The 9,622-nt window shown below is 42.8% G+C and overlaps 1 non-coding gene across 1 annotated transcript; it reads right to left on the bottom strand.

The window, feature by feature from the left end:
- Positions 1–5,476: 5,476 nt before the first annotated feature.
- Positions 5,477–5,583, bottom strand: LOC133046366 (U6 spliceosomal RNA). Its single transcript, XR_009690496.1, has one exon. It is a non-coding gene; the product is annotated as a U6 spliceosomal RNA (small nuclear RNA).
- Positions 5,584–9,622: the final 4,039 nt, after the last annotated feature.

The raw sequence follows: 9,622 nt of genomic DNA, 5'->3' as shown, positions 1-9,622 counted from the left end.
GGACTGATCTCCTTTAGGATGGACTGGTTGGATCTCCTTGCATGGCCTGTCTGTGAAAGCTCAAAGCTGCCAAGAGAATTTATCATTTGTTCCAACCAGTATCTCCCTTTCCTAAGACATTTACCTAACAAAAGTTAAAATTGTAAATCCCGTGTGTGTGTGTGTGTGTGTGTGTGTGTGTGTGTGTGTGTGTGTGTGTATGTGTCTGCTTACAACCCCAGAGTGTCTTTCTTACGGCCCTAAAATCCAACTGAAGTGTAAGTTTTTTTTTTTTTTTTTTTTGCTTATTTTTCCCCGTTTGGGGGGATGGGGTTGATATTGCCCCTGTTGAGAATGCATAATATAACATGTTCATGCTAAGTTGCTTGAGTTGTGACTGACTCTGTGTGACTCTATAGACTGCAGCCCACAAGGTTCCTGTTCCTGATAATCCCACCAGGGATTATCCAGGCAAGAATTCTGGAGTGGATCCTCCACGGGATCTTCCCAACTCAATGATTAAACCCATGTATCTAACCGTCTAACCTGCATTGGCAGGCAGGATCTTTACCACTAGCAGCCAGTTGAGAAGACATTTTTGGTTTTGTTTAAAAAACAACATCCAAGGACTTCCATTGTGGTCCAGTAGCTAAGACTGTTACAGAGTCCAAGCTCCATGTGCTCGCTGCACTGACAGGCCAATTAACTGAGAGATGAGGTGTGAAGGCAAGGAATACAACTTTATTCCGAAAGGCAGGTGACAGAGAAGATGGCAGACTTGTCCAGGTTCTGGATGCCAGGTTCTTTTATAGAACAAAGACGGGGAGGAGTTGAAGAAGTAAAAACCATTATCTTGCAAATATCTTCTGGAATGGCCGGCATCTTGGTTGTTCAGTTGCTCAGTCATGTACGACTTTTTGTGACCCCATAGATTGAAACACACCAGGCTTCCCTGTCCTTCACCATCTCCCGGATCTTGCTCAAACTCATGTCCATTGAATTGGTGATGCCATCCAACCATCTCATCCTCTGTCGTCCCCTTCTCCTCCTGCCTTCATTCATTCCCACTATCAGGGTCTTTTCTAATGAGGCAGCTCTTCACACCAGGTGGCCAAAGTATTGGAGCTTCAGCTTCAGCCTCATAAAGCTGAAGATAAAGAACCCAACTGCCGATGCAAGAGACATAAGAGATGTGGGATTGATCCCTGGCCAAGGAAGATTCCCTGGAACAGGGCATGGCAACCTACTCCAGTATTCTTGCTTGGAGAATTCCCATGGACAGAAAGGGCCAGTGGGCTACAGTCCATAGGATTACTAAGAGTCAGACACAACTGAAGTGACATGGCACACAGCAACAAAAGTGATGAAAAACAAAGGTTAAAGTCAAAGAAACAGATCCACCTTGGAGTCAGAATTGCCTCTTTGCTACAACAAGACTCTATGCTTCCAGTGCAGAGGGGCACACATTTGATCCCTGGTCAGGGCACTAGATCCTGCATGTTGCAAGTAAGAGTTGTGCAGCATGCGGGATCTTAGTTCCCCAACCCGGGATGGAACCTGTGCCCCCAGCTCAGAGTCTTAACCACTGGACTGCCAGGGAAGGACCAATGATCCATAATCTTCTGTTGTTAGGCTACATATCTTTTTTTCCAGCAGAAAACTGTGTATCCTGGCTCCTCCCTTACCTCATGAGGGCAGTTGCTCAGAGCTGAGAGGATGTCTTCCAGGCTATGGTCCACAGAAAGATTCCTTGAACAAATCTCAATTAAAACAGGCTTCCCTGGTGGGGCTAAGTGGTAAAGAATCCACCTGCCAGTGCAGGAGAAATGGGTTAGATCCCTGATCCAGGAAAATCCCACATGCTTCAGAGAAACTAAGCCTGTGCTCCACAACTGTTGAGCCCATAAGCCACAACTACTGAAGCCCACATGCCTAGAGCCCATGCTCTGCAACAAGAGAAGCCACTGCAATGAGAAGCACGTGGACCACAACTAGAGAGTAGCCCCTGCTCTCTGCAACTAGAGAAAATCCCCACATAACAACAATGAGCCAGCACAGTGAAAAATAAATCTTTTTTTAATCTTAAAAACACTTAGATTTTTGTGCATTTTTCTTCAGTCAATATGCTTAATTTTCTTTAAGCTAGTTAATAGAATTTTTAAACAAATTATTTTGGCAATGTTTCCTTAAAGTAGGAAAAAACACACATCTACAACATACATATGGAAACACACATCAACATACAAACTGATGCAAACAGAGAGTTTATAGCTTTTGTTCTAAAATTTTAGCCATGAATCAGAAGCAAAATTACAAAATTCACCAGTTATAGAAGCAATTGGATCCAAATTGTGTCTTTGGCAGACAGAATAAGTTAAGGTTAACTGCTCAAATGGTTAAAGCTTGTTACTAATATTTGTGGAGAAGACACTTAAGATTTTTCTTTTTTTTTTTTTAAAGCTACTTTAAATACTTACTTTATGATGATTAAAGTTGAATTCCACAGTAGCATTTTATTTTTTTTTTTTCATTTATTTTTATTAGTCTGAGGCTAATTACTTTACAGTATTGTGGTGGTTTTTGCCATACATTGACATGAATCAGCCATGGATTTACATGTGTTCCCCATCCTGAACCCCCTCCCACCTCCCTCCCCATCCCATCCTTCTGGGTCTTCCCAGTGCACCAGCCCCGAGCACTTTTCTCATGCATCCAACCTGGACTGGCAATATGTTTAACACTTGATAATATACATGTTTCGATGCTGTTCTCTCAGATCATCCCACCCTCGCCTTCTCCCAGAGTCCAAAAGTCTGTTCTATACATCTGTGTCTCTTTGGCTGTCTTGCATATAGGGTTATCGTTACCATCTTTTAAAATTCCATATATATGTGTTAGTATACTGTATTGGTCTTTATCTTTCTGGCTTACTTCACTCTGTATAATGGGCTCCAGTTTCATCCATCTCATTAGAACTGATTCAAATGAATTCTTTTTAATGGCTGAGTAATATTCCATTGTGTATATGTACCATAGCTCCTTTATCCATTCATCTGCTGATGGGCATCTAGGTTGCTTCCATGTCCTGGCTATTATAAACAGTGCTGTAATGAACATTGGGGTGCACGTGTCTCTTTCAGATCTGGTTTCCTCAGTGTGTATGCCCAGGAGTGGGATTGCTGGGTCATATGGCAGTTCTATTTCCAGTTTTTTACGGAATCTCCACACTGTTCTCCATAGTGGCTGTACTAGTTTGCATTCCCACCAACAGTGTAAGAGGGTTCCCTTTTCTCCACACCCTCTCCAGCATTTATTGCTTGTAGACTTTTGGATAGCAGTCAAAATACTGGAGCAGCACTCCAGTATTCTTGACTGGAGAATCCCAGGGACGGGGGAGCCTGGTGGGCTGCTGTCTATGGGGTTGCACAGAGTTGGACATGACTGAAGCGACTTAGCAGCAGCAGCAGTAGCAGCAATATTCCATTGTGTATATGTACCACAGCTTTCTTATCCATTCGTCTGCTGATGGGCATCTAGGTTGCTTCCATGTCCTGGCTATTATAAACAGTGCTGTGATGAACATTGGGGTTCATTTGCCTAAATTCCAAATAAGCTTTTCCCCTTTTGTTTCCTTCTGATAAGAATTATCTCTTTGAAGTTACCATTTCAAAGAGATAACCTCAATAAGACTTCCAGAGAAGACCAGATAAGAACATTACATCTCAGAGGCACAGGGGAAATGCAAATTCCTCCAAAGGCTTTTGTTTGTTAGGTACAGAATTTTTAGCATTTTGAGATAAAATAGGGCAGGTTTGTGACATTGTACAGGAGACAGGGAGGAAGACCATCCCCAAGAAAAAGAAAAGCAAAAAAGGAAAATGGCTGTCTAAGTAGGCCTTACAAATAGCTGTGAAAAGAAGAGAAGTGAAAGGCAAAGGACAAAAGGAAAGATATACCCATTTGAATGCAGAGTTCCAAAGAAGAGCAAGGAGAGATAAGAAAGCCTTCCTCAGTGATCAGTGCAAAGAAATAGAGGAAAACTATAGAATGGGAAAGACAGAGATCTCTTCAAGAAAATTAGAGATACCAAGGGAACATTTCATGCAAAGATGGGCTCAATAAAGGACAGAAATGGTATGGACCTAACAGAAACAGAAGATATAAAGAAAAGGTGGCAAGAAAACACAGAACTATGTTCATGTATAGTTCTTCATGTATAAATCTTCATGACCCAGATAATCATGATGGTATGATCACTCACCTAGAACCAGACATCCTGGAATGCAAAGTCAAGTGGGCCTTAGGAAGCATCACTACGAACAAAGCTAGTGGAGGTGATGGAATTCTAGCTGAGCTATTTCAAATCCTAAAGGATGATGCTGTGAAAGTCCTGCACTCAATATGCCAGCAAATTCGGAAAACTTAGCAGTGGCCACAGGACTGGAAAAGTTCAGTTTTCACTCCAGTCCCAAAGAAAGACAATGACAAAGAATGTTCAAACTACCACACAATTGCTCTCATCTCACACGCTAGCATAGTAATGCTCAAAATTCTCCAAGCCAGGCTTCAACAGTACATGAACTGTGAACTTCCAGATGTTCACGCTAGATTTAGAAAAGGCAGAGGAACCAGAGATCAAATTACCAATATCTGTTGGATCATCGAAAAAGCAAGAGAGTTTCAGAAAAACATCTATTTCTGCTTTATTGACTATGCCAACGCCTTTGACTTGTGAATCACCACAAACTGTTGGAAATTCTTAAAGAGATGGGAATACCAGACCACCTGACCTGCCTCTTGAGAAATTTGTATGCAGATCAGGAAGCAACAGTTAGAACTGGACATGGAACAACAGACTGGTTCCAAATAGAAAAAAGAGTACATCAAGGCTGTATATTGTCACCCTGATTGTTTACCTTACATGCAGAGTACATCATGAGAAATGCCAGGCTGGATGAAGCACAGGCTGAAATCAAGAATGCCAGGAGAAATATCAATAACCTCAGATATGCAGATGACACTACCCATATGGCAGAAAGTGAAGAATAACTAAAGAGCCTCTTGATGAAAATGAAAGAGGAGAGTGAAAAAGTTCAGAAAACTAAGATCATGGCATCTAGTCCCATCACTTCATGGCAAATAGATGGGGAAACAGTGGAAACAGTGACAGACTTTATTTTGAGGGCCCTCAAAATCACTGCAGATGGTGATTGCACCAATTAAAAGACACTCACTCCTTGAAAGAAAAGTTATGACCAACCTAGACAGCATATTAAAAAGCACAGACATTACTTTGCCAACAAAGGTCCACCTAGTCAAGGCTATGGTGTTGTTTTGTTTTTTTTTGTGTGTGAGATATCAGAAAAGCTAAGATTTTTATTGGAATAGAATTTTGAGTAAAAATTAATGTGAAAGGCCTGACTGGATTTCCTATGGAGGAATATGATATCTCTCAATTTATTTAGGACTTATTTCATATTTGTCAATAAAGTTTTATAAAAATATGGAACGCTTCATGAATTTGCATGTCATCCTTGCACAGGGGCCATGCTAATCTTCTCTGTATCATTCCAATTTTAGTATATGTGCTGCCAAAGCAAGCACAAGGCTATGGTTTTTCCAGTAGTCATGTATGGATGTGAGAGTTGGACTATAAAGAAAGTTGAGCACTGAAGAGCTGATGCTTTTGAACAGAGCTGATGCTTTTGAACTGTGGTATTGGAGGAGACTCTTGAGAGTCCCTTGGACTGCAAGGAGATCCAATCAGTTCATCCTAAAGGAAATCAGTCCTGAATATTCATTGGAAGGACTGATGCTGAAGCTGAAACTCCAATACTTCGGCCACCTGGTGGGAAGAACTGACTCATTTGAAAAGAGCCTGATTCTGGGAAAGATTAAAGACAGGAGAAGGGGACGACAGAGGATGAGATGGTTGGATGGCATCACCGACTCAACAGATATGAGTTTGAGTAAACTCTAGGAGTTAGTGATGGACAGGGAGGCCTGGCATGCTGCAGTCCATGGGGTCACCAAGAGTCGGACACTACTGAGCGACTGAACTGAACTGAGGGCAGGTTTGAGGACTGATTAAAAAGGACAGGTGGATTTTAATTGTCTCTGAAGCTGCATTTCTGGCTTTGCAAAAATTTGTAAGGTAAGGACAGTTGTTTTTAATTCCTCAGGGGATTGGGTTGTAACCTAAATGACATTACTGATTGACACCCCACACCCCACCCCACCACCCACCATACAACTACATTTTTCTCAATTTGCTTCTTTGTATCAGGGAGAAAATCTTAAACTAGCAAAGAAATAAAAAAGATCCCTATTTCTAGACTTACAGCTGTCTTTGAAATGTTTCAGTAAATCCTTCCACAAAGGCTTCAGAATATTTTTTTGCTTTTTCAGTTTTTTCTTTCCCTCTGTGTACATGTAGCTTAGAGAAGCGCCCCTCCCCCCACCCCGCCCAATTCTTATCAGGCTTTGAATATTAACTTCCAATTTGGCCAGTTTCTGGTCAACAACAGCTAACTTGGGGCAGGGGGTGGGGTAAAGTCCTTCCAAATAAATCTTGTTAATTTTCAGCCAGGACAAACAGTAAAGGCAAGTACAACATCAAGTGTCTCCTTCCCCACTCCCCTGCCTGGCTTGTCTGGATACTACAGAGAGAGATTCAGGAGAGCTGAATCTGGTTAGCATTCTCACTGTTCACTGGGTTTACCAGTTCTCCCAGGATCCCACCTTCAGTCCCCAGTATCTACCAGAATTTCTTAAGGTTATCTATTAATTTTAATTTCCCCTAGGCTATTTAAGGAAATAAAATAGCTTTACCAGAAAATCTCTCAGGAGTCCCACCAACACTGGGAGGGGCTCACACGGGGGCCCTCCTTTGAGGGTATATATGAGGACATCTGTAAGGCCACTAACTTGGTGAACTTCTGTTTACAGACTTGTAGTCTCTTCAGAGTGAAAAGACAAATCAGAGAATTAATAGAATGAATACCCAAGTAATGGAAGACAGAGGGGAGCAGACAAAGTTGCATCAATCCTATATAGCCTTTTTTTTTAGGTGCCTCTGTGTCTTTAATTTTTCATTAGCCATGAGTCGCTCAGTGAAGGTATTACGGAATCTTGAAGGCTTTTGGAGGTTTCTACATACCAATTAAAATAGGTATCACATTCTGTTTGATTGATTTGGGAACCCTTGCTTTCAAATGCACTTCTTAAATAAATGCTCTTGTCTAACTGGAACCTTTCTCATATCAGTCACTGTAAGTCCAGATTGTCTTTGTGAGATTTTACCATTTTTGTAGATAATTACAACTGCCAGACCCAGAGTTCTTGGATATAAAATATGCAGTTGTGCCAGAAGATGGCGCACTTCATTATTTGAAACTTGATCCCATTGCTTCAGCTGTTTTGGGTCTCAGAACTGGACTGGATGAAGCACAAGCTGCAACCAAGATTGCTGGGAGAAATATCAATAACGGCAGATGTGCAGATGACACTACCCTTATGGCAGAAAGTGAAGAATAACTAAAGAGCCTCCTGATGAAAGTGAAAGAGGAGAGTGAAAATGTTGGCTTAAAACTCAACATTCAGAAAACGAAGATCATGGCATCTGGTCCCATCACTTCATGGCAAATAGATGGGGAAACAGTGGAAACAGTGACAGACTTTATTTTTCTGGGCTCCAAAGTCACTGCAGATGGTGATTGCAGCCGTGAAATTAAAAGACACTTGCTCCTTGGAGGAACAGTTATGACCAACCTAGACAGCATATTAAAAGGCACAGACGTTACTTTGCCAACAAAGGTCCGTCTAGTCAAAGTTCCAGTAGTCATGTATGGATTGGAGAGTTGGACTACAAAGAAAGCTGAATACCAAAAATTGATACTTTTGAACTGTGGTATTGGAGAAGATTCTTGAGAGTCCCTTGAACTGCAAGGAGATCCAACCAATTCATCCTAAAGGAGATCTGTCCTGAATATTCATTGGAAGGACTGATGCTGAAGCTGAAGCTCCAATACTTTGGCCACCTAATGCAAAGAACTCATTCATTTGAAAAGACCCTGATGCTGGGAAAGATTGAAGGCAGGAGGAGAAGTGGACAACAGAGGATGAGATGGTTGGATGGCATCATCGACTCAGTGGACATGAGTTTGAGTAAGCTCTGGGAGTTGGTGATGGACAGGGAAGCCTGGCGTGCTGCAGTCCATGGGGTCACAAAGAGTCAGATATGACTGAGCGATTGAACTGACTGACTGAGAGCCAAATTAATACCTTAGAGCGCTGTCCTGGGGCTTCCCTGGGGCTTCTCAGTGGTAAAGAATTTGCTTGCCAATGGAGGAGACCCAGTAGACAGAGGCTTGATCCCTGGGTCAGAAAGATCCCCTGGGGAAATGGCACACACTCCAGTATTCTTGCCTGGATGATCCCATGGACAGAGGAACCTGGCAGGCTACAGTCCATAGAGTTGCAGAGTTGGACACGACTGAAGTGATTAAGCACTTGAGTTAGGTGGGTGTTCTCTAACAGGTTTTAAGTGCTCCACCAGTTTTGTGGCTTTGGGCTACGGAGATTCCTAGTAGCTACAGTCTAGACCTCATGTGCACACTAACAGAAACTAACAGTAACCTAGCCAAGTGAAGGCCTTGTGTGAAGTTCCAGCAATTCCCAGTGTGGAACTGGGGAGTAGAGAAAGGACTGAATCAGCTGACCCCAACAAATGTGGACTGGGATTGCAATCAAATGAAGAACAGTGGATAAAACCAACAGCTAGAGGCTTGGGTTCTGAATGGAACCATCTGCTAGTTCAAGTTGACCTGCCCAGGACTGGAAAGCCAATTCAATTAGAAGCTTGACACAGAGAGTGGATCTCAGAACCAAGAGAAACTTACCCACAGCCCTTGGAAGTGGCAAGAAAGAGAACTCAAAGGATTTGTGGGTATCAATCTGCCTGTAATGCAGGAGACCCAGGCTCAGTCCCTGGGTTGAGAAGATATCCTGGAGAGGGGAATTGGTATCCACTCCAGTATCCTTGCCTAGAGAATCCCATGGACAGAGAAGCCTGGTGGGCTACAGTCCATGGAGCCACCAAGAGTTGGACAGGCTAAGTGACTAACACTTTTCACTTCACCTTACTGAACACAGTAAGGCACTTGAATCTCATCGTTGTAGCGTCCTGGTGTTGACACTGTACCTAACCCAACACAGGGCATGGTAGATATTCGTGCAGGAAATCAACACAACCCCCAGTGTGCAGTTTCATGTTGATCCATCTCACCTCCCACAAAGGCCAGAAAACAGGCGAGAAGGGCATTCTGGCCTAGGGACAATAAACCCTTTCCAGAAGCTGATCTATATGACAAAGTCCAGGACAAGTAAACAGAGATCAAAGAAGCTTCCGGGCCCCCTCTCCACATCAGGGTCATGGCAGCCAGTACATCCCGACCAGGGCCATGGAGGGGGTTGACCAGAGTCATGTCTGCTCAGTCTGCTGGGGCTTGTGGGGGACAGGGAGGGTTTGTGCATAAAATTTAAGAAAATGCAGGGACAAGATGGTTCTCTGGGATCTTTGACTGCTTCTTCTTGCTTCCTAACAACACAGAGGGCATTTCTGTCATTACATGATAGCCTTCGG

The sequence above is a fragment of the Dama dama genome, chromosome 24 (genome assembly GCF_033118175.1).
Source record: "Dama dama isolate Ldn47 chromosome 24, ASM3311817v1, whole genome shotgun sequence".
In the NCBI taxonomy this organism is placed as follows: domain Eukaryota; kingdom Metazoa; phylum Chordata; class Mammalia; order Artiodactyla; family Cervidae; genus Dama; species Dama dama.
This window is presented reverse-complemented; position numbering and strand designations above follow the sequence as displayed.